Consider the following 25,839-nt stretch of genomic DNA (forward strand, 5'->3'; position numbering starts at 1 on the left):
ATAAGCGGTTTGTTCCAAGCCACTACAACCGCGATCTCCACTCTCAGCTTCAAACCCTCACTCAAGGCAACATGAGTGTGGAGGACTACTCCAAGGAGATCAAGATGGCCATGATGAGGGCGAACATTCAAGAAGATAGTGTGGCTACCATGACAAGGTTCCATAGAGGTCTCAACCCCGTCCTTCAAGAAGCCTTGGAGCTCCAACATTACTTGGACATGCATGATCTTCTTGAACTAGCCATCAAGGCCGAGAGGGGGAAGAAATTGAGGCGAGGAGGCCGTACCTTCTAAGCATCCAACTCTCCTTCATAGAAGGGCAACCCACCAAGGAGAACATCACATGATACTGGAAATGCGACTACACCAAGCCCTTCTAGCCGCACACCTGGTAAAATCTCTGACCGCAATTCCAATTTTACCCCTAATAAGCATGTTGATGCATCCAGGTCCACTTCTAAGACCACTCATGAAACTCCTAAAACTAGGAGTAGAGATATCAAGGGCTTCAAGTGCCAATGGTTGGACATATTGATACGAACGGCACCAACCTTGTGATGCAACCCGTACAGAAAGGCTAGGATCTAGAAGGTTGGGACTCACGTTGATGACAAACGAACGCAGTGGAATCACCTAAACCCGGTGATCACGCGGCCAACGAACCAGGTATTGTCGAAGACGCCGCAATCTGGCGCGGTCCTAGATTGATAAGTCAATGGTATACCAAAGAAATGAATCTAAAATACTCAAGGATGCTTCAATGAAGCTTTGAGAGAATTCTCAAGTGTTTTTATTAATCATCATAAAACTGAATGTAAACAATGACTTAAGGCAATTTGCAGCCGTGACTATGACCTTGTAAAGCTTGGAAAAACTTGAAGGAAATCCGGCCAGCCATTGGGCTTCTCTTTTGGCTGGCACTAGCCCAACAACATACATTGGAGTATGTTGTGGAAAAATCCAAGGAAATCCGTATCTTGTTTCCTTGATTACTCTTGGGGAAAAGCTTGGCGACAATTGTAGGATCTTTGCGGCATTTCTCGACTGCCCAATCCGACGGGTAAGGAATTTTTGGTAAGATCATTGGAGTATTTTGAGTGGAAAAATGAGAGAGTGTGAAAACACTAAGGGAGTGAATTGAGATTATATTTGTCCTATTTTCTTGTTCACTAACCTTTTACAGGACCAAACGACAGTCATGGAGCAAGCTCATCCGACCACTGACTACTCATTGATGTTCACCGCCATGAAAAACGAGCTAAAGCGGATTAGTGAGCAACAAATGCCGGAGAGGCACAACCGCTTAGACGAGCTATCCAAGAGCTTCACAAGGGGCTCTCGTTCTCGATCTCGCAACCGAAATAACCATGGCACCAAAGGAGCAAACTATGAGGAGTACTCTCGGCTGGTGAAGATGTGGAAATAGCCGAGAGGCCTAAAAGGGACACGTCTAAGAACGAGCTGAAGGGACGTAAAATTCAAGTCTGCACGTTCCAAGGCAAAATTGACCCTGAGGCTTAGTTGGAATGGGAAGGCCGCATCGAGATGGTCGTCGATTGCTATGAGTTTATCGAGGAATAAAAGGTGAAGGTTGCCACGGTTGAGTTCACCGACTACGCACTAGTTTGGTGGGACCACCAAGTCAGGACTAATCTGAGGCGAAATGGTGAACACAAGGCACTAATGCATAAGCGATTTGTTCCAAGCCACTACAACCGCGATCTCCACTCTCAGTTTCAAACCCTCACTCAAGGCAACATGAGGGTGGAGGACTATTTCAAGGAGATCAAGATGGCCATGATGAGGGAGAACATTCAAGAAGATAGTGAGGCTACCATGGCAAGGTTCCTTAGAGGTCTCAACCCCGACCTTCAAGAAGCCTTGGGGCTCCAACATTACTTGGATATGCATGATCTTCTTGAACTAGCCATCAAGGCTGAGAAGGGGAAGAAATTGAGGCGAGGAGACCGTATCTTCCAAGCTTCCAACTCGCCTTCATGGAAGGGCAACCCACCAAGGAGAATCTCACATGATACAGGAAATGCGACTACACCAAGCCCTTCTATCCTCACACCTGGAAATTTCTCTAACTGCAATTCCATTTTTACCCCTAACAAGCTTGTTGATGCATCCAGGTCCACTTCTAAGACCCCTCATGAAACTCCTAAAACTAGGAATAGAGATATCAAGGGCTTCAAGTGCCATTGGTTTGGACATATTGACACGAACGGCACCAATCTTGTGATGCGACCCCTACAGAAAGGCTAGGATCTAGAAGGTTAGGACTCACGTTGATGACAAACGAACGCAACGGAATCACCTAAACCCGTTGATCACGTGGCCAACGAACCTAGTATTGTAGAAGACGCCACAATCTGGCGCGGTTCTAGATTGATAAGTCAATGGTATGACAAAGAAATGAATCTAAAATACTCAAGGATGCTTCAATGAAGCTTTGAGAGAATTCTCAAGTGTTTTTATTAATCATCATAAAACTGAATGTAAACAATGACTTAAGGCTATTTGTAGCCGTGACTAAGACCTAGTAAAGCTTGGAAAAACTTGAAGTCCGGCCAGCCCTTGGGCTTCTCTTTTGGCCGGCACTAGCCCAACAACATACATTGGAGTATGTTGTGGAAAAATCCAAGGAAATCCGGGTCTTGTTTCCTTGATTACTCTTGTGGAAAAGCATGGTGACAATTGTTGGATCTTTGCGGCATTTCTCGACTACCCAATCCGACGGGTAAGGAATTTTTGGTAAGATCATTGGAGTATTTTGAGTGGGAAAACGAGGGAGAGTGAAAACACTCAGGGAGTGAAGTGAGATTATATTTGTCCTATTTTCTTGTTCACTAACCTTTTGCAGGACCAAACGACAGTCATGGAGCAAGCTCATCCGACCACTGACTACTCAATGATGTTCACCGCCATGAAAAATGAGCTTAAGCGGATTAGTGTGTAACAAATGGAGGAGAGGCACAACCGCTTTGACGAGCTCTCCAAGGGCTTCACAAGGGGCCCCCATTCTCGATCTCGCAACCGAAGTAACCATGGCACCAAAGGAGCAAACTATGAGGAGTACTCTCGGCAAGTGAAGATGTGGTAAGAGCCTAGAGGCCTAAAAGGGACACGTCTAAGAACGAGCTCAAGGGACTTAAAATTCAAGTCTCTACGTTACGAGGGAAAAGTGACCCTGAGGCTTAGTTGGAATGGGAAGGCCGCATCGAGATGGTCTTCGATTGCTATGAGTTTAGCGAGGAACAAAAGGTGAAGGTTGCCATTGTTGAGTTCACCGACTGCGCACTAGTTTGGTGGGACCAAGTCAGGACTAATTGGAGGCGAAATGGTAAACTCAAGGCACTAATGCATAAGCGGTTTGTTCCAAGCCACTACAACCGCGATCTCCACTCTCAGCTTCAAACCCTCACTCAAGGCAACATGAGTGTGGAGGACTACTCCAAGGAGATCAAGATGGCCATGATGAGGGCGAACATTCAAGAAGATAGTGTGGCTACCATGACAAGGTTCCATAGAGGTCTCAACCCCGTCCTTCAAGAAGCCTTGGAGCTCCAACATTACTTGGACATGCATGATCTTCTTGAACTAGCCATCAAGGCCGAGAGGGGGAAGAAATTGAGGCGAGGAGGCCGTACCTTCTAAGCATCCAACTCTCCTTCATAGAAGGGCAACCCACCAAGGAGAACATCACATGATACTGGAAATGCGACTACACCAAGCCCTTCTAGCCGCACACCTGGTAAAATCTCTGACCGCAATTCCAATTTTACCCCTAATAAGCATGTTGATGCATCCAGGTCCACTTCTAAGACCACTCATGAAACTCCTAAAACTAGGAGTAGAGATATCAAGGGCTTCAAGTGCCAATGGTTGGACATATTGATACGAACGGCACCAACCTTGTGATGCAACCCGTACAGAAAGGCTAGGATCTAGAAGGTTGGGACTCACGTTGATGACAAACGAACGCAGTGGAATCACCTAAACCCGGTGATCACGCGGCCAACGAACCAGGTATTGTCGAAGACGCCGCAATCTGGCGCGGTCCTAGATTGATAAGTCAATGGTATACCAAAGAAATGAATCTAAAATACTCAAGGATGCTTCAATGAAGCTTTGAGAGAATTCTCAAGTGTTTTTATTAATCATCATAAAACTGAATGTAAACAATGACTTAAGGCAATTTGCAGCCGTGACTATGACCTTGTAAAGCTTGGAAAAACTTGAAGGAAATCCGGCCAGCCATTGGGCTTCTCTTTTGGCTGGCACTAGCCCAACAACATACATTGGAGTATGTTGTGGAAAAATCCAAGGAAATCCGTATCTTGTTTCCTTGATTACTCTTGGGGAAAAGCTTGGCGACAATTGTAGGATCTTTGCGGCATTTCTCGACTGCCCAATCCGACGGGTAAGGAATTTTTGGTAAGATCATTGGAGTATTTTGAGTGGAAAAATGAGAGAGTGTGAAAACACTAAGGGAGTGAATTGAGATTATATTTGTCCTATTTTCTTGTTCACTAACCTTTTACAGGACCAAACGACAGTCATGGAGCAAGCTCATCCGACCACTGACTACTCATTGATGTTCACCGCCATGAAAAACGAGCTAAAGCGGATTAGTGAGCAACAAATGCCGGAGAGGCACAACCGCTTAGACGAGCTATCCAAGAGCTTCACAAGGGGCTCTCGTTCTCGATCTCGCAACCGAAATAACCATGGCACCAAAGGAGCAAACTATGAGGAGTACTCTCGGCTGGTGAAGATGTGGAAATAGCCGAGAGGCCTAAAAGGGACACGTCTAAGAACGAGCTGAAGGGACGTAAAATTCAAGTCTGCACGTTCCAAGGCAAAATTGACCCTGAGGCTTAGTTGGAATGGGAAGGCCGCATCGAGATGGTCGTCGATTGCTATGAGTTTATCGAGGAATAAAAGGTGAAGGTTGCCACGGTTGAGTTCACCGACTACGCACTAGTTTGGTGGGACCACCAAGTCAGGACTAATCTGAGGCGAAATGGTGAACACAAGGCACTAATGCATAAGCGATTTGTTCCAAGCCACTACAACCGCGATCTCCACTCTCAGTTTCAAACCCTCACTCAAGGCAACATGAGGGTGGAGGACTATTTCAAGGAGATCAAGATGGCCATGATGAGGGAGAACATTCAAGAAGATAGTGAGGCTACCATGGCAAGGTTCCTTAGAGGTCTCAACCCCGACCTTCAAGAAGCCTTGGGGCTCCAACATTACTTGGATATGCATGATCTTCTTGAACTAGCCATCAAGGCTGAGAAGGGGAAGAAATTGAGGCGAGGAGACCGTATCTTCCAAGCTTCCAACTCGCCTTCATGGAAGGGCAACCCACCAAGGAGAATCTCACATGATACAGGAAATGCGACTACACCAAGCCCTTCTATCCTCACACCTGGAAATTTCTCTAACTGCAATTCCATTTTTACCCCTAACAAGCTTGTTGATGCATCCAGGTCCACTTCTAAGACCCCTCATGAAACTCCTAAAACTAGGAATAGAGATATCAAGGGCTTCAAGTGCCATTGGTTTGGACATATTGACACGAACGGCACCAATCTTGTGATGCGACCCCTACAGAAAGGCTAGGATCTAGAAGGTTAGGACTCACGTTGATGACAAACGAACGCAACGGAATCACCTAAACCCGTTGATCACGTGGCCAACGAACCTAGTATTGTAGAAGACGCCACAATCTGGCGCGGTTCTAGATTGATAAGTCAATGGTATGACAAAGAAATGAATCTAAAATACTCAAGGATGCTTCAATGAAGCTTTGAGAGAATTCTCAAGTGTTTTTATTAATCATCATAAAACTGAATGTAAACAATGACTTAAGGCTATTTGTAGCCGTGACTAAGACCTAGTAAAGCTTGGAAAAACTTGAAGTCCGGCCAGCCCTTGGGCTTCTCTTTTGGCCGGCACTAGCCCAACAACATACATTGGAGTATGTTGTGGAAAAATCCAAGGAAATCCGGGTCTTGTTTCCTTGATTACTCTTGTGGAAAAGCATGGTGACAATTGTTGGATCTTTGCGGCATTTCTCGACTACCCAATCCGACGGGTAAGGAATTTTTGGTAAGATCATTGGAGTATTTTGAGTGGGAAAACGAGGGAGAGTGAAAACACTCAGGGAGTGAAGTGAGATTATATTTGTCCTATTTTCTTGTTCACTAACCTTTTGCAGGACCAAACGACAGTCATGGAGCAAGCTCATCCGACCACTGACTACTCAATGATGTTCACCGCCATGAAAAACGAGCTTAAGCGGATTAGTGTGTAACAAATGGAGGAGAGGCACAACCGCTTTGACGAGCTCTCCAAGGGCTTCACAAGGGGCCCCCATTCTCGATCTCGCAACCGAAGTAACCATGGCACCAAAGGAGCAAACTATGAGGAGTACTCTCGGCAAGTGAAGATGTGGTAAGAGCCTAGAGGCCTAAAAGGGACACGTCTAAGAACGAGCTCAAGGGACTTAAAATTCAAGTCTCTACGTTACGAGGGAAAAGTGACCCTGAGGCTTAGTTGGAATGGGAAGGCCGCATCGAGATGGTCTTCGATTGCTATGAGTTTAGCGAGGAACAAAAGGTGAAGGTTGCCATTGTTGAGTTCACCGACTGCGCACTAGTTTGGTGGGACCAAGTCAGGACTAATTGGAGGCGAAATGGTAAACTCAAGGCACTAATGCATAAGCGGTTTGTTCCAAGCCACTACAACCGCGATCTCCACTCTCAGCTTCAAACCCTCACTCAAGGCAACATGAGTGTGGAGGACTACTCCAAGGAGATCAAGATGGCCATGATGAGGACGAACATTCAAGAAGATAGTGTGGCTACCATGACAAGGTTCCTTAGAGGTCTCAACCCCGTCCTTCAAGAAGCCTTGGAGCTCCAACATTACTTGGACATGCATGATCTTCTTGAACTAGCCATCAAGGCCGAGAGGGGGAAGAAATTGAGGCGAGGAGGCCGTACGTTCTAAGCATCCAACTCTCCTTCATAGAAGGGCAACCCACCAAGGAGAACATCACATGATACTGGAAATGCGACTACACCAAGCCCTTCTAGCCGCACACCTGGTAAAATCTCTGACCGCAATTCCAATTTTACCCCTAATAAGCTTGTTGATGCATCCAGGTCCACTTCTAAGACCACTCATGAAACTCCTAAAACTAGGAGTAGAGATATCAAGGGCTTCAAGTGCCAATGGTTGGACATATTGATACGAACGGCACCAACCTTGTGATGCAACCCGTACAGAAAGGCTAGGATCTAGAAGGTTGGGACTCACGTTGATGACAAACGAACGCAGTGGAATCACCTAAACCCGGTGATCACGCGGCCAACGAACCAGGTATTGTAGAAGACGCCGCAATCTGGCGCGGTCCTAGATTGATAAGTCAATGGTATGCCAAAGAAATGAATCTAAAATACTCAAGGATGCTTCAATGAAGCTTTGAGAGAATTCTCAAGTGTTTTTATTAATCATCATAAAACTGAATGTAAACAATGACTTAAGGCAATTTGCAGCCGTGACTATGACCTTGTAAAGCTTGGAAAAACTTGAAGGAAATCCGGCCAGCCATTGGGCTTCTCTTTTGGCTGGCACTAGCCCAACAACATACATTGGAGTATGTTGTGGAAAAATCCAAGGAAATCCGTATCTTGTTTCCTTGATTACTCTTGGGGAAAAGCTTGGTGACAATTGTAGGATCTTTGCGGCATTTCTCGACTGCCCAATCCGACGGGTAAGGAATTTTTGGTAAGATCATTGGAGTATTTTGAGTGGAAAAATGAGTGAGAGTGAAAACACTAAGGGAGTGAATTGAGATTATATTTGTCCTATTTTCTTGTTCACTAACCTTTTACAGGACCAAACGACAGTCATGGAGCAAGCTCATCCGACCACTGACTACTCATTGATGTTCACCGCCATGAAAAACGAGCTAAAGCGGATTAGTGAGCAACAAATGCCGGAGAGGCACAACCGCTTAGACGAGCTATCCAAGAGCTTCACAAGGGGCTCTCGTTCTCGATCTCGCAACCGAAATAACCATGGCACCAAAGGAGCAAACTATGAGGAGTACTCTCGGCTGGTGAAGATGTGGAAATAGCCGAGAGGCCTAAAAGGGACACGTCTAAGAACGAGCTGAAGGGACGTAAAATTCAAGTCTGCACGTTCCAAGGCAAAATTGACCCTGAGGCTTAGTTGGAATGGGAAGGCCGCATCGAGATGGTCGTCGATTGCTATGAGTTTATCGAGGAACAAAAGGTGAAGGTTGCCACGGTTGAGTTCACCGACTACGCACTAGTTTGGTGGGACCACCAAGTCAGGACTAATCGGAGGCGAAATGGTGAACACAAGGCACTAATGCATAAGCGATTTGTTCCAAGCCACTACAACCGCGATCTCCACTCTCAGTTTCAAACCCTCACTCAAGGCAACATGAGGGTGGAGGACTATTTCAAGGAGATCAAGATGGCCATGATGAGGGAGAACATTCAAGAAGATAGTGAGGCTACCATGGCAAGGTTCCTTAGAGGTCTCAACCCCGACCTTCAAGAAGCCTTGGAGCTCCAACATTACTTGGATATGCATGATCTTCTTGAACTAGCCATCAAGGCTGAGAAGGGGAAGAAATTGAGGCGAGGAGACCGTATCTTCCAAGCTTCCAACTCGCCTTCATGGAAGGGCAACCCACCAAGGAGAATCTCACATGATACAGGAAATGCGACTACACCAAGCCCTTCTAGCCTCACACCTGGAAATTTCTCTAACTGCAATTCCATTTTTACCCCTAACAAGCTTGTTGATGCATCCAGGTCCACTTCTAAGACCCCTCATGAAACTCCTAAAACTAGGAATAGAGATATCAAGGGCTTCAAGTGCCATTGGTTTGGACATATTGACACGAACGGCACCAATCTTGTGATGCGACCCCTACAGAAAGGCTAGGATCTAGAAGGTTAGGACTCACGTTGATGACAAACGAACGCAACGGAATCACCTAAACCCGTTGATCACGTGGCCAACGAACCTAGTATTGTAGAAGACGCCACAATCTGGCGCGGTTCTAGATTGATAAGTCAATGGTATGACAAAGAAATGAATCTAAAATACTCAAGGATGCTTCAATGAAGCTTTGAGAGAATTCTCAAGTGTTTTTATTAATCATCATAAAACTGAATGTAAACAATGACTTAAGGCTATTTGTAGCCGTGACTAAGACCTAGTAAAGCTTGGAAAAACTTGAAGTCCGGCCAGCCCTTGGGCTTCTCTTTTGGCCGGCACTAGCCCAACAACATACATTGGAGTATGTTGTGGAAAAATCCAAGGAAATCCGGGTCTTGTTTCCTTGATTACTCTTGTGGAAAAGCATGGTGACAATTGTTGGATCTTTGCGGCATTTCTCGACTACCCAATCCGACGGGTAAGGAATTTTTGGTAAGATCATTGGAGTATTTTGAGTGGGAAAACGAGGGAGAGTGAAAACACTCAGGGAGTGAAGTGAGATTATATTTGTCCTATTTTCTTGTTCACTAACCTTTTGCAGGACCAAACGACAGTCATGGAGCAAGCTCATCCGACCACTGACTACTCAATGATGTTCACCGCCATGAAAAACGAGCTTAAGCGGATTAGTGTGTAACAAATGGAGGAGAGGCACAACCGCTTTGACGAGCTCTCCAAGGGCTTCACAAGGGGCCCCCATTCTCGATCTCGCAACCGAAGTAACCATGGCACCAAAGGAGCAAACTATGAGGAGTACTCTCGGCAAGTGAAGATGTGGTAAGAGCCTAGAGGCCTAAAAGGGACACGTCTAAGAACGAGCTCAAGGGACTTAAAATTCAAGTCTCTACGTTACGAGGGAAAAGTGACCCTGAGGCTTAGTTGGAATGGGAAGGCCGCATCGAGATGGTCTTCGATTGCTATGAGTTTAGCGAGGAACAAAAGGTGAAGGTTGCCATTGTTGAGTTCACCGACTGCGCACTAGTTTGGTGGGACCAAGTCAGGACTAATTGGAGGCGAAATGGTAAACTCAAGGCACTAATGCATAAGCGGTTTGTTCCAAGCCACTACAACCGCGATCTCCACTCTCAGCTTCAAACCCTCACTCAAGGCAACATGAGTGTGGAGGACTACTCCAAGGAGATCAAGATGGCCATGATGAGGACGAACATTCAAGAAGATAGTGTGGCTACCATGACAAGGTTCCTTAGAGGTCTCAACCCCGTCCTTCAAGAAGCCTTGGAGCTCCAACATTACTTGGACATGCATGATCTTCTTGAACTAGCCATCAAGGCCGAGAGGGGGAAGAAATTGAGGCGAGGAGGCCGTACGTTCTAAGCATCCAACTCTCCTTCATAGAAGGGCAACCCACAAAGGAGAACATCACATGATACTGGAAATGCGACTACACCAAGCCCTTCTAGCCGCACACCTGGTAAAATCTCTGACCGCAATTCCAATTTTACCCCTAATAAGCTTGTTGATGCATCCAGGTCCACTTCTAAGACCACTCATGAAACTCCTAAAACTAGGAGTAGAGATATCAAGGGCTTCAAGTGCCAATGGTTGGACATATTGATACGAACGGCACCAACCTTGTGATGCAACCCGTACAGAAAGGCTAGGATCTAGAAGGTTGGGACTCACGTTGATGACAAACGAACGCAGTGGAATCACCTAAACCCGGTGATCACGCGGCCAACGAACCAGGTATTGTAGAAGACGCCGCAATCTGGCGCGGTCCTTGATTGATAAGTCAATTGTATGCCAAAGAAATGAATCTAAAATACTCAAGGATGCTTCAATGAAGCTTTGAGAGAATTCTCAAGTGTTTTTATTAATCATCATAAAACTGAATGTAAACAATGACTTAAGGCAATTTGCAGCCGTGACTATGACCTTGTAAAGCTTGGAAAAACTTGAAGGAAATCCGGCCAGCCATTGGGCTTCTCTTTTGGCTGGCACTAGCCCAACAACATACATTGGAGTATGTTGTGGAAAAATCCAAGGAAATCCGTATCTTGTTTCCTTGATTACTCTTGGGGAAAAGCTTGGTGACAATTGTAGGATCTTTGCGGCATTTCTCGACTGCCCAATCCGACGGGTAAGGAATTTTTGGTAAGATCATTGGAGTATTTTGAGTGGAAAAATGAGTGAGAGTGAAAACACTAAGGGAGTGAATTGAGATTATATTTGTCCTATTTTCTTGTTCACTAACCTTTTACAGGACCAAACGACAGTCATGGAGCAAGCTCATCCGACCACTGACTACTCATTGATGTTCACCGCCATGAAAAACGAGCTAAAGCGGATTAGTGAGCAACAAATGCCGGAGAGGCACAACCGCTTAGACGAGCTATCCAAGGGCTTCACAAGGGGCTCTCGTTCTCGATCTCGCAACCGAAATAACCATGGCACCAAAGGAGCAAACTATGAGGAGTACTCTCGGCTGGAGAAGATGTGGAAATAGCCGAGTGGCCTAAAAGGGACACGTCTAAGAACGAGCTGAAGGGACGTAAAATTCAAGTCTGCACGTTCCAAGGCAAAATTGACCCTGAGGCTTAGTTGGAATGGGAAGGCCGCATCGAGATGGTCGTCGATTGCTATGAGTTTATCGAGGAACAAAAGGTGAAGGTTACCACGGTTGAGTTCACCGACTACGCACTAGTTTGGTGGGACCACCAAGTCAGGACTAATCGGAGGCGAAATGGTGAACACAAGGCACTAATGCATAAGCGACTTGTTCCAAGCCACTACAACCGCGATCTCCACTCTCAGTTTCAAACCCTCACTCAAGGCAACATGAGGGTGGAGGACTATTTCAAGGAGATCAAGATGGCCATGATGAGGGAGAACATTCAAGAAGATAGTGAGGCTACCATGGCAAGGTTCCTTAGAGGTCTCAACCCCGACCTTCAAGAAGCCTTGGAGCTCCAACATTACTTGGATATGCATGATCTTCTTGAACTAGCCATCAAGACTGAGAAGGGGAAGAAATTGAGGCGAGGAGACCGTATCTTCCAAGCTTCCAACTCGCCTTCATGGAAGGGCAACCCACCAAGGAGAATCTCACATGATACAGGAAATGCGACTACACCAAGCCCTTCTATCCTCACACCTGGAAATTTCTCTAACTGCAATTCCATTTTTACCCCTAACAAGCTTGTTGATGCATCCAGGTCCACTTCTAAGACCCCTCATGAAACTCCTAAAACTAGGAATAGAGATATCAAGGGCTTCAAGTGCCATTGGTTTGGACATATTGACACGAACGGCACCAATCTTGTGATGCGACCCCTACAGAAAGGCTAGGATCTAGAAGGTTAGGACTCACGTTGATGACAAACGAACGCAACGGAATCACCTAAACCCGTTGATCACGTGGCCAACGAACCTAGTATTGTAGAAGACGCCACAATCTGGCGCGGTTCTAGATTGATAAGTCAATGGTATGACAAAGAAATGAATCTAAAATACTCAAGGATGCTTCAATGAAGCTTTGAGAGAATTCTCAAGTGTTTTTATTAATCATCATAAAACTGAATGTAAACAATGACTTAAGGCTATTTGTAGCCGTGACTAAGACCTAGTAAAGCTTGGAAAAACTTGAAGTCCGGCCAGCCCTTGGGCTTCTCTTTTGGCCGGCACTAGCCCAACAACATACATTGGAGTATGTTGTGGAAAAATCCAAGGAAATCCGGGTCTTGTTTCCTTGATTACTCTTGTGGAAAAGCATGGTGACAATTGTTGGATCTTTGCGGCATTTCTCGACTACCCAATCCGACGGGTAAGGAATTTTTGGTAAGATCACTGGAGTATTTTGAGTGGGAAAACGAGGGAGAGTGAAAACACTCAGGGAGTGAAGTGAGATTATATTTGTCCTATTTTCTTGTTCACTAACCTTTTGCAGGACCAAACGACAGTCATGGAGCAAGCTCATCCGACCACTGACTACTCAATGATGTTCACCGCCATGAAAAACGAGCTTAAGCGGATTAGTGTGTAACAAATGGAGGAGAGGCACAACCGCTTTGACGAGCTCTCCAAGGGCTTCACAAGGGGCCCCCATTCTCGATCTCGCAACCGAAGTAACCATTGCACCAAAGGAGCAAACTATGAGGAGTACTCTCGGCAAGTGAAGATGTGGTAAGAGCCTAGAGGCCTAAAAGGGACACGTCTAAGAACGAGCTCAAGGGACTTAAAATTCAAGTCTCTACGTTACGAGGGAAAAGTGACCCTGAGGCTTAGTTGGAATGGGAAGGCCGCATCGAGATGGTCTTCGATTGCTATGAGTTTAGCGAGGAACAAAAGGTGAAGGTTGCCATTGTTGAGTTCACCGACTGCGCACTAGTTTGGTGGGACCAAGTCAGGACTAATTGGAGGCGAAATGGTAAACTCAAGGCACTAATGCATAAGCGGTTTGTTCCAAGCCACTACAACCGCGATCTCCACTCTCAGCTTCAAACCCTCACTCAAGGCAACATGAGTGTGGAGGACTACTCCAAGGAGATCAAGATGGCCATGATGAGGACGAACATTCAAGAAGATAGTGTGGCTACCATGACAAGGTTCCTTAGAGGTCTCAACCCCGTCCTTCAAGAAGCCTTGGAGCTCCAACATTACTTGGACATGCATGATCTTCTTGAACTAGCCATCAAGGCCGAGAGGGGGAAGAAATTGAGGCGAGGAGGCCGTACGTTCTAAGCATCCAACTCTCCTTCATAGAAGGGCAACCCACCAAGGAGAACATCACATGATACTGGAAATGCGACTACACCAAGCCCTTCTAGCCGCACACCTGGTAAAATCTCTGACCGCAATTCCAATTTTACCCCTAATAAGCTTGTTGATGCATCCAGGTCCACTTCTAAGACCACTCATGAAACTCCTAAAACTAGGAGTAGAGATATCAAGGGCTTCAAGTGCCAATGGTTGGACATATTGATACGAACGGCACCAACCTTGTGATGCAACCCGTACAGAAAGGCTAGGATCTAGAAGGTTGGGACTCACGTTGATGACAAACGAACGCAGTGGAATCACCTAAACCCGGTGATCACGCGGCCAACGAACCAGGTATTGTAGAAGACGCCGCAATCTGGCGCGGTCCTAGATTGATAAGTCAATGGTATGCCAAAGAAATGAATCTAAAATACTCAAGGATGCTTCAATGAAGCTTTGAGAGAATTCTCAAGTGTTTTTATTAATCATCATAAAACTGAATGTAAACAATGACTTAAGGCAATTTGCAGCCGTGACTATGACCTTGTAAAGCTTGGAAAAACTTGAAGGAAATCCGGCCAGCCATTGGGCTTCTCTTTTGGCTGGCACTAGCCCAACAACATACATTGGAGTATGTTGTGGAAAAATCCAAGGAAATCCGTATCTTGTTTCCTTGATTACTCTTGGGGAAAAGCTTGGTGACAATTGTAGGATCTTTGCGGCATTTCTCGACTGCCCAATCCGACGGGTAAGGAATTTTTGGTAAGATCATTGGAGTATTTTGAGTGGAAAAATGAGTGAGAGTGAAAACACTAAGGGAGTGAATTGAGATTATATTTGTCCTATTTTCTTGTTCACTAACCTTTTACAGGACCAAACGACAGTCATGGAGCAAGCTCATCCGACCACTGACTACTCATTGATGTTCACCGCCATGAAAAACGAGCTAAAGCGGATTAGTGAGCAACAAATGCCGGAGAGGCACAACCGCTTAGACGAGCTATCCAAGAGCTTCACAAGGGGCTCTCGTTCTCGATCTCGCAACCGAAATAACCATGGCACCAAAGGAGCAAACTATGAGGAGTACTCTCGGCTGGTGAAGATGTGGAAATAGCCGAGAGGCCTAAAAGGGACACGTCTAAGAACGAGCTGAAGGGACGTAAAATTCAAGTCTGCACGTTCCAAGGCAAAATTGACCCTGAGGCTTAGTTGGAATGGGAAGGCCGCATCGAGATGGTCGTCGATTGCTATGAGTTTATCGAGGAACAAAAGGTGAAGGTTGCCACGGTTGAGTTCACCGACTACGCACTAGTTTGGTGGGACCACCAAGTCAGGACTAATCGGAGGCGAAATGGTGAACACAAGGCACTAATGCATAAGCGACTTGTTCCAAGCCACTACAACCGCGATCTCCACTCTCAGTTTCAAACCCTCACTCAAGGCAACATGAGGGTGGAGGACTATTTCAAGGAGATCAAGATGGCCATGATGAGGGAGAACATTCAAGAAGATAGTGAGGCTACCATGGCAAGGTTCCTTAGAGGTCTCAACCCCGACCTTCAAGAAGCCTTGGAGCTCCAACATTACTTGGATATGCATGATCTTCTTGAACTAGCCATCAAGGCTGAGAAGGGGAAGAAATTGAGGCGAGGAGACCGTATCTTCCAAGCTTCCAACTCGCCTTCATGGAAGGGCAACCCACCAAGGAGAATCTCACATGATACAGGAAATGCGACTACACCAAGCCCTTCTAGCCTCACACCTGGAAATTTCTCTAACTGCAATTCCATTTTTACCCCTAACAAGCTTGTTGATGCATCCAGGTCCACTTCTAAGACCCCTCATGAAACTCCTAAAACTAGGAATAGAGATATCAAGGGCTTCAAGTGCCATTGGTTTGGACATATTGACACGAACGGCACCAATCTTGTGATGCGACCCCTACAGAAAGGCTAGGATCTAGAAGGTTAGGACTCACGTTGATGACAAACGAACGCAACGGAATCACCTAAACCCGTTGATCACGTGGCCAACGAACCTAGTATTGTAGAAGACGCCACAATCTGGCGCGGTTCTAGATTGATAAGTCAATGGTATGACAAAGAAATGAATCTAAAATACTCAAGGATGCTTCAATGAAGCTTTGAGAGAATTCTCAAGTGTTTTTATTAATCATCATAAAACTGAATGTAAACAATGACTTAAGGCTATTTGTAGCCGTGACTAAGACCTAGTAAAGCTTGGAAAAACTTGAAGTCCGGCCAGCCCTTGGGCTTCTCTTTTGGCCGGCACTAGCCCAACAACATACATTGGAGTATGTTGTGGAAAAATCCAAGGAAATCCGGGTCTTGTTTCCTTGATTACTCTTGTGGAAAAGCATGGTGACAATTGTTGGATCTTTGCGGCATTTCTCGACTACCCAATCCGACGGGTAAGGAATTTTTGGTAAGATCATTGGAGTATTTTGAGTGGGAAAACGAGGGAGAGTGAAAACACTCAGGGAGTGAAGTGAGATTATATTTGTCCTATTTTCTTGTTCACTAACCTTTTGCAGGACCAAACGACAGTCATGGAGCAAGCTCATCCGACCACTGACTACTCAATGATGTTCACCGCCATGAAAAACGAGCTTAAGCGGATTAGTGTGTAACAAATGGAGGAGAGGCACAACCGCTTTGACGAGCTCTCCAAGGGCTTCACAAGGGGCCCCCATTCTCGATCTCGCAACCGAAGTAACCATTGCACCAAAGGAGCAAACTATGAGGAGTACTCTCGGCAAGTGAAGATGTGGTAAGAGCCTAGAGGCCTAAAAGGGACACGTCTAAGAACGAGCTCAAGGGACTTAAAATTCAAGTCTCTACGTTACGAGGGAAAAGTGACCCTGAGGCTTAGTTGGAATGGGAAGGCCGCATCGAGATGGTCTTCGATTGCTATGAGTTTAGCGAGGAACAAAAGGTGAAGGTTGCCATTGTTGAGTTCACCGACTGCGCACTAGTTTGGTGGGACCAAGTCAGGACTAATTGGAGGCGAAATGGTAAACTCAAGGCACTAATGCATAAGCGGTTTGTTCCAAGCCACTACAACCGCGATCTCCACTCTCAGCTTCAAACCCTCACTCAAGGCAACATGAGTGTGGAGGACTACTCCAAGGAGATCAAGATGGCCATGATGAGGACGAACATTCAAGAAGATAGTGTGGCTACCATGACAAGGTTCCTTAGAGGTCTCAACCCCGTCCTTCAAGAAGCCTTGGAGCTCCAACATTACTTGGACATGCATGATCTTCTTGAACTAGCCATCAAGGCCGAGAGGGGGAAGAAATTGAGGCGAGGAGGCCGTACGTTCTAAGCATCCAACTCTCCTTCATAGAAGGGCAACCCACCAAGGAGAACATCACATGATACTGGAAATGCGACTACACCAAGCCCTTCTAGCCGCACACCTGGTAAAATCTCTGACCGCAATTCCAATTTTACCCCTAATAAGCTTGTTGATGCATCCAGGTCCACTTCTAAGACCACTCATGAAACTCCTAAAACTAGGAGTAGAGATATCAAGGGCTTCAAGTGCCAATGGTTGGACATATTGATACGAACGGCACCAACCTTGTGATGCAACCCGTACAGAAAGGCTAGGATCTAGAAGGTTGGGACTCACGTTGATGACAAACGAACGCAGTGGAATCACCTAAACCCGGTGATCACGCGGCCAACGAACCAGGTATTGTAGAAGACGCCGCAATCTGGCGCGGTCCTAGATTGATAAGTCAATGGTATGCCAAAGAAATGAATCTAAAATACTCAAGGATGCTTCAATGAAGCTTTGAGAGAATTCTCAAGTGTTTTTATTAATCATCATAAAACTGAATGTAAACAATGACTTAAGGCAATTTGCAGCCGTGACTATGACCTTGTAAAGCTTGGAAAAACTTGAAGGAAATCCGGCCAGCCATTGGGCTTCTCTTTTGGCTGGCACTAGCCCAACAACATACATTGGAGTATGTTGTGGAAAAATCCAAGGAAATCCGTATCTTGTTTCCTTGATTACTCTTGGGGAAAAGCTTGGTGACAATTGTAGGATCTTTGCGGCATTTCTCGACTGCCCAATCCGACGGGTAAGGAATTTTTGGTAAGATCATTGGAGTATTTTGAGTGGAAAAATGAGTGAGAGTGAAAACACTAAGGGAGTGAATTGAGATTATATTTGTCCTATTTTCTTGTTCACTAACCTTTTACAGGACCAAACGACAGTCATGGAGCAAGCTCATCCGACCACTGACTACTCATTGATGTTCACCGCCATGAAAAACGAGCTAAAGCGGATTAGTGAGCAACAAATGCCGGAGAGGCACAACCGCTTAGACGAGCTATCCAAGGGCTTCACAAGGGGCTCTCGTTCTCGATCTCGCAACCGAAATAACCATGGCACCAAAGGAGCAAACTATGAGGAGTACTCTCGGCTGGAGAAGATGTGGAAATAGCCGAGTGGCCTAAAAGGGACACGTCTAAGAACGAGCTGAAGGGACGTAAAATTCAAGTCTGCACGTTCCAAGGCAAAATTGACCCTGAGGCTTAGTTGGAATGGGAAGGCCGCATCGAGATGGTCGTCGATTGCTATGAGTTTATCGAGGAACAAAAGGTGAAGGTTACCACGGTTGAGTTCACCGACTACGCACTAGTTTGGTGGGACCACCAAGTCAGGACTAATCGGAGGCGAAATGGTGAACACAAGGCACTAATGCATAAGCGACTTGTTCCAAGCCACTACAACCGCGATCTCCACTCTCAGTTTCAAACCCTCACTCAAGGCAACATGAGGGTGGAGGACTATTTCAAGGAGATCAAGATGGCCATGATGAGGGAGAACATTCAAGAAGATAGTGAGGCTACCATGGCAAGGTTCCTTAGAGGTCTCAACCCCGACCTTCAAGAAGCCTTGGAGCTCCAACATTACTTGGATATGCATGATCTTCTTGAACTAGCCATCAAGGCTGAGAAGGGGAAGAAATTGAGGCGAGGAGACCGTATCTTCCAAGCTTCCAACTCGCCTTCATGGAAGGGCAACCCACCAAGGAGAATCTCACATGATACAGGAAATGCGACTACACCAAGCCCTTCTAGCCTCACACCTGGAAATTTCTCTAACTGCAATTCCATTTTTACCCCTAACAAGCTTGTTGATGCATCCAGGTCCACTTCTAAGACCCCTCATGAAACTCCTAAAACTAGGAATAGAGATATCAAGGGCTTCAAGTGCCATTGGTTTGGACATATTGACACGAACGGCACCAATCTTGTGATGCGACCCCTACAGAAAGGCTAGGATCTAGAAGGTTAGGACTCACGTTGATGACAAACGAACGCAACGGAATCACCTAAACCCGTTGATCACGTGGCCAACGAACCTAGTATTGTAGAAGACGCCACAATCTGGCGCGGTTCTAGATTGATAAGTCAATGGTATGACAAAGAAATGAATCTAAAATACTCAAGGATGCTTCAATGAAGCTTTGAGAGAATTCTCAAGTGTTTTTATTAATCATCATAAAACTGAATGTAAACAATGACTTAAGGCTATTTGTAGCCGTGACTAAGACCTAGTAAAGCTTGGAAAAACTTGAAGTCCGGCCAGCCCTTGGGCTTCTCTTTTGGCCGGCACTAGCCCAACAACATACATTGGAGTATGTTGTGGAAAAATCCAAGGAAATCCGGGTCTTGTTTCCTTGATTACTCTTGTGGAAAAGCATGGTGACAATTGTTGGATCTTTGCGGCATTTCTCGACTACCCAATCCGACGGGTAAGGAATTTTTGGTAAGATCATTGGAGTATTTTGAGTGGGAAAACGAGGGAGAGTGAAAACACTCAGGGAGTGAAGTGAGATTATATTTGTCCTATTTTCTTGTTCACTAACCTTTTGCAGGACCAAACGACAGTCATGGAGCAAGCTCATCCGACCACTGACTACTCAATGATGTTCACCGCCATGAAAAACGAGCTTAAGCGGATTAGTGTGTAACAAATGGAGGAGAGGCACAACCGCTTTGACGAGCTCTCCAAGGGCTTCACAAGGGGCCCCCATTCTCGATCTCGCAACCGAAGTAACCATTGCACCAAAGGAGCAAACTATGAGGAGTACTCTCGGCAAGTGAAGATGTGGTAAGAGCCTAGAGGCCTAAAAGGGACACGTCTAAGAACGAGCTCAAGGGACTTAAAATTCAAGTCTCTACGTTACGAGGGAAAAGTGACCCTGAGGCTTAGTTGGAATGGGAAGGCCGCATCGAGATGGTCTTCGATTGCTATGAGTTTAGCGAGGAACAAAAGGTGAAGGTTGCCATTGTTGAGTTCACCGACTGCGCACTAGTTTGGTGGGACCAAGTCAGGACTAATTGGAGGCGAAATGGTAAACTCAAGGCACTAATGCATAAGCGGTTTGTTCCAAGCCACTACAACCGCGATCTCCACTCTCAGCTTCAAACCCTCACTCAAGGCAACATGAGTGTGGAGGACTACTCCAAGGAGATCAAGATGGCCATGATGAGGACGAACATTCAAGAAGATAGTGTGGCTACCATGACAAGGTTCCTTAGAGGTCTCAACCCCGTCCTTCAAGAAGCCTTGGAGCTCCAACATTACTTGGACATGCATGATCTTCTTGAACTAGCCATCAAGGCCGAGAGGGGGAAGAAATTGAGGCGAGGAGGCCGTACGTTCTAAGCATCCAACTCTCCTTCATAGAAGGGCAACCCACCAAGGAGAACATCACATGATACTGGAAATGCGACTACACCAAGCCCTTCTAGCCGCACACCTGGTAAAATCTCTGACCGCAATTCCAATTTTACCCCTAATAAGCTTGTTGATGCATCCAGGTCCACTTCTAAGACCACTCATGAAACTCCTAAAACTAGGAGTAGAGATATCAAGGGCTTCAAGTGCCAATGGTTGGACATATTGATACGAACGGCACCAACCTTGTGATGCAACCCGTACAGAAAGGCTAGGATCTAGAAGGTTGGGACTCACGTTGATGACAAACGAACGCAGTGGAATCACCTAAACCCGGTGATCACGCGGCCAACGAACCAGGTATTGTAGAAGACGCCGCAATCTGGCGCGGTCCTAGATTGATAAGTCAATGGTATGCCAAAGAAATGAATCTAAAATACTCAAGGATGCTTCAATGAAGCTTTGAGAGAATTCTCAAGTGTTTTTATTAATCATCATAAAACTGAATGTAAACAATGACTTAAGGCAATTTGCAGCCGTGACTATGACCTTGTAAAGCTTGGAAAAACTTGAAGGAAATCCGGCCAGCCATTGGGCTTCTCTTTTGGCTGGCACTAGCCCAACAACATACATTGGAGTATGTTGTGGAAAAATCCAAGGAAATCCGTATCTTGTTTCCTTGATTACTCTTGGGGAAAAGCTTGGTGACAATTGTAGGATCTTTGCGGCATTTCTCGACTGCCCAATCCGACGGGTAAGGAATTTTTGGTAAGATCATTGGAGTATTTTGAGTGGAAAAATGAGTGAGAGTGAAAACACTAAGGGAGTGAATTGAGATTATATTTGTCCTATTTTCTTGTTCACTAACCTTTTACAGGACCAAACGACAGTCATGGAGCAAGCTCATCCGACCACTGACTACTCATTGATGTTCACCGCCATGAAAAACGAGCTAAAGCGGATTAGTGAGCAACAAATGCCGGAGAGGCACAACCGCTTAGACGAGCTATCCAAGAGCTTCACAAGGGGCTCTCGTTCTCGATCTCGCAACCGAAATAACCATGGCACCAAAGGAGCAAACTATGAGGAGTACTCTCGGCTGGTGAAGATGTGGAAATAGCCGAGAGGCCTAAAAGGGACACGTCTAAGAACGAGCTGAAGGGACGTAAAATTCAAGTCTGCACGTTCCAAGGCAAAATTGACCCTGAGGCTTAGTTGGAATGGGAAGGCCGCATCGAGATGGTCGTCGATTGCTATGAGTTTATCGAGGAACAAAAGGTGAAGGTTGCCACGGTTGAGTTCACCGACTACGCACTAGTTTGGTGGGACCACCAAGTCAGGACTAATCGGAGGCGAAATGGTGAACACAAGGCACTAATGCATAAGCGACTTGTTCCAAGCCACTACAACCGCGATCTCCACTCTCAGTTTCAAACCCTCACTCAAGGCAACATGAGGGTGGAGGACTATTTCAAGGAGATCAAGATGGCCATGATGAGGGAGAACATTCAAGAAGATAGTGAGGCTACCATGGCAAGGTTCCTTAGAGGTCTCAACCCCGACCTTCAAGAAGCCTTGGAGCTCCAACATTACTTGGATATGCATGATCTTCTTGAACTAGCCATCAAGGCTGAGAAGGGGAAGAAATTGAGGCGAGGAGACCGTATCTTCCAAGCTTCCAACTCGCCTTCATGGAAGGGCAACCCACCAAGGAGAATCTCACATGATACAGGAAATGCGACTACACCAAGCCCTTCTAGCCTCACACCTGGAAATTTCTCTAACTGCAATTCCATTTTTACCCCTAACAAGCTTGTTGATGCATCCAGGTCCACTTCTAAGACCCCTCATGAAACTCCTAAAACTAGGAATAGAGATATCAAGGGCTTCAAGTGCCATTGGTTTGGACATATTGACACGAACGGCACCAATCTTGTGATGCGACCCCTACAGAAAGGCTAGGATCTAGAAGGTTAGGACTCACGTTGATGACAAACGAACGCAACGGAATCACCTAAACCCGTTGATCACGTGGCCAACGAACCTAGTATTGTAGAAGACGCCACAATCTGGCGCGGTTCTAGATTGATAAGTCAATGGTATGACAAAGAAATGAATCTAAAATACTCAAGGATGCTTCAATGAAGCTTTGAGAGAATTCTCAAGTGTTTTTATTAATCATCATAAAACTGAATGTAAACAATGACTTAAGGCTATTTGTAGCCGTGACTAAGACCTAGTAAAGCTTGGAAAAACTTGAAGTCCGGCCAGCCCTTTGGCTTCTCTTTTGGCCGGCACTAGCCCAACAACATACATTGGAGTATGTTGTGGAAAAATCCAAGGAAATCCGGGTCTTGTTTCCTTGATTACTCTTGTGGAAAAGCATGGTGACAATTGTTGGATCTTTGCGGCATTTCTCGACTACCCAATCCGACGGGTAAGGAATTTTTGGTAAGATCACTGGAGTATTTTGAGTGGGAAAACGAGGGAGAGTGAAAACACTCAGGGAGTGAAGTGAGATTATATTTGTCCTATTTTCTTGTTCACTAACCTTTTGCAGGACCAAACGACAGTCATGGAGCAAGCTCATCCGACCACTGACTACTCAATGATGTTCACCGCCATGAAAAACGAGCTTAAGCGGATTAGTGTGTAACAAATGGAGGAGAGGCACAACCGCTTTGACGAGCTCTCCAAGGGCTTCACAAGGGGCCCCCATTCTCGATCTCGCAACCGAAGTAACCATTGCACCAAAGGAGCAAACTATGAGGAGTACTCTCGGCAAGTGAAGATGTGGTAAGAGCCTAGAGGCCTAAAAGGGACACGTCTAAGAACGAGCTCAAGGGACTTAAAATTCAAGTCTCTACGTTACGAGGGAAAAGTGACCCTGAGGCTTAGTTGGAATGGGAAGGCCGCATCGAGATGGTCTTCGATTGCTATGAGTTTAGCGAGGAACAAAAGGTGAAGGTTGCCATTGTTGAGTTCACCGACTGCGCACTAGTTTGGTGGGACCAAGTCAGGACTAATTGGAGGCGAAATGGTAAACTCAAGGCACTAATGCATAAGCGGTTTGTTCCAAGCCACTACAACCGCGATCTCCACTCTCAGCTTCAAACCCTCACTCAAGGCAACATGAGTGTGGAGGACTACTCCAAGGAGATCAAGATGGCCATGATGAGGACGAACATTCAAGAAGATAGTGTGGCTACCATGACAAGGTTCCTTAGAGGTCTCAACCCCGTCCTTCAAGAAGCCTTGGAGCTCCAACATTACTTGGACATGCATGATCTTCTTGAACTAGCCATCAAGGCCGAGAGGGGGAAGAAATTGAGGCGAGGAGGCCGTACGTTCTAAGCATCCAACTCTCCTTCATAGAAGGGCAACCCACCAAGGAGAACATCACATGATACTGGAAATGCGACTACACCAAGCCCTTCTAGCCGCACACCTGGTAAAATCTCTGACCGCAATTCCAATTTTACCCCTAATAAGCTTGTTGATGCATCCAGGTCCACTTCTAAGACCACTCATGAAACTCCTAAAACTAGGAGTAGAGATATCAAGGGCTTCAAGTGCCAATGGTTGGACATATTGATACGAACGGCACCAACCTTGTGATGCAACCCGTACAGAAAGGCTAGGATCTAGAAGGTTGGGACTCACGTTGATGACAAACGAACGCAGTGGAATCACCTAAACCCGGTGATCACGCGGCCAACGAACCAGGTATTGTAGAAGACGCCGCAATCTGGCGCGGTCCTAGATTGATAAGTCAATGGTATGCCAAAGAAATGAATCTAAAATACTCAAGGATGCTTCAATGAAGCTTTGAGAGAATTCTCAAGTGTTTTTATTAATCATCATAAAACTGAATGTAAACAATGACTTAAGGCAATTTGCAGCCGTGACTATGACCTTGTAAAGCTTGGAAAAACTTGAAGGAAATCCGGCCAGCCATTGGGCTTCTCTTTTGGCTGGCACTAGCCCAACAACATACATTGGAGTATGTTGTGGAAAAATCCAAGGAAATCCGTATCTTGTTTCCTTGATTACTCTTGGGGAAAAGCTTGGTGACAATTGTAGGATCTTTGCGGCATTTCTCGACTGCCCAATCCGACGGGTAAGGAATTTTTGGTAAGATCATTGGAGTATTTTGAGTGGAAAAATGAGTGAGAGTGAAAACACTAAGGGAGTGAATTGAGATTATATTTGTCCTATTTTCTTGTTCACTAACCTTTTACAGGACCAAACGACAGTCATGGAGCAAGCTCATCCGACCACTGACTACTCATTGATGTTCACCGCCATGAAAAACGAGCTAAAGCGGATTAGTGAGCAACAAATGCCGGAGAGGCACAACCGCTTAGACGAGCTATCCAAGAGCTTCACAAGGGGCTCTCGTTCTCGATCTCGCAACCGAAATAACCATGGCACCAAAGGAGCAAACTATGAGGAGTACTCTCGGCTGGTGAAGATGTGGAAATAGCCGAGAGGCCTAAAAGGGACACGTCTAAGAACGAGCTGAAGGGACGTAAAATTCAAGTCTGCACGTTCCAAGGCAAAATTGACCCTGAGGCTTAGTTGGAATGGGAAGGCCGCATCGAGATGGTCGTCGATTGCTATGAGTTTATCGAGGAACAAAAGGTGAAGGTTGCCACGGTTGAGTTCACCGACTACGCACTAGTTTGGTGGGACCACCAAGTCAGGACTAATCGGAGGCGAAATGGTGAACACAAGGCACTAATGCATAAGCGACTTGTTCCAAGCCACTACAACCGCGATCTCCACTCTCAGTTTCAAACCCTCACTCAAGGCAACATGAGGGTGGAGGACTATTTCAAGGAGATCAAGATGGCCATGATGAGGGAGAACATTCAAGAAGATAGTGAGGCTACCATGGCAAGGTTCCTTAGAGGTCTCAACCCCGACCTTCAAGAAGCCTTGGAGCTCCAACATTACTTGGATATGCATGATCTTCTTGAACTAGCCATCAAGGCTGAGAAGGGGAAGAAATTGAGGCGAGGAGACCGTATCTTCCAAGCTTCCAACTCGCCTTCATGGAAGGGCAACCCACCAAGGAGAATCTCACATGATACAGGAAATGCGACTACACCAAGCCCTTCTAGCCTCACACCTGGAAATTTCTCTAACTGCAATTCCATTTTTACCCCTAACAAGCTTGTTGATGCATCCAGGTCCACTTCTAAGACCCCTCATGAAACTCCTAAAACTAGGAATAGAGATATCAAGGGCTTCAAGTGCCATTGGTTTGGACATATTGACACGAACGGCACCAATCTTGTGATGCGACCCCTACAGAAAGGCTAGGATCTAGAAG

Source organism: Coffea arabica, chromosome 3e (genome assembly GCF_036785885.1).
Source record: "Coffea arabica cultivar ET-39 chromosome 3e, Coffea Arabica ET-39 HiFi, whole genome shotgun sequence".
Classification (NCBI taxonomy): Eukaryota; Viridiplantae; Streptophyta; class Magnoliopsida; order Gentianales; family Rubiaceae; genus Coffea; species Coffea arabica.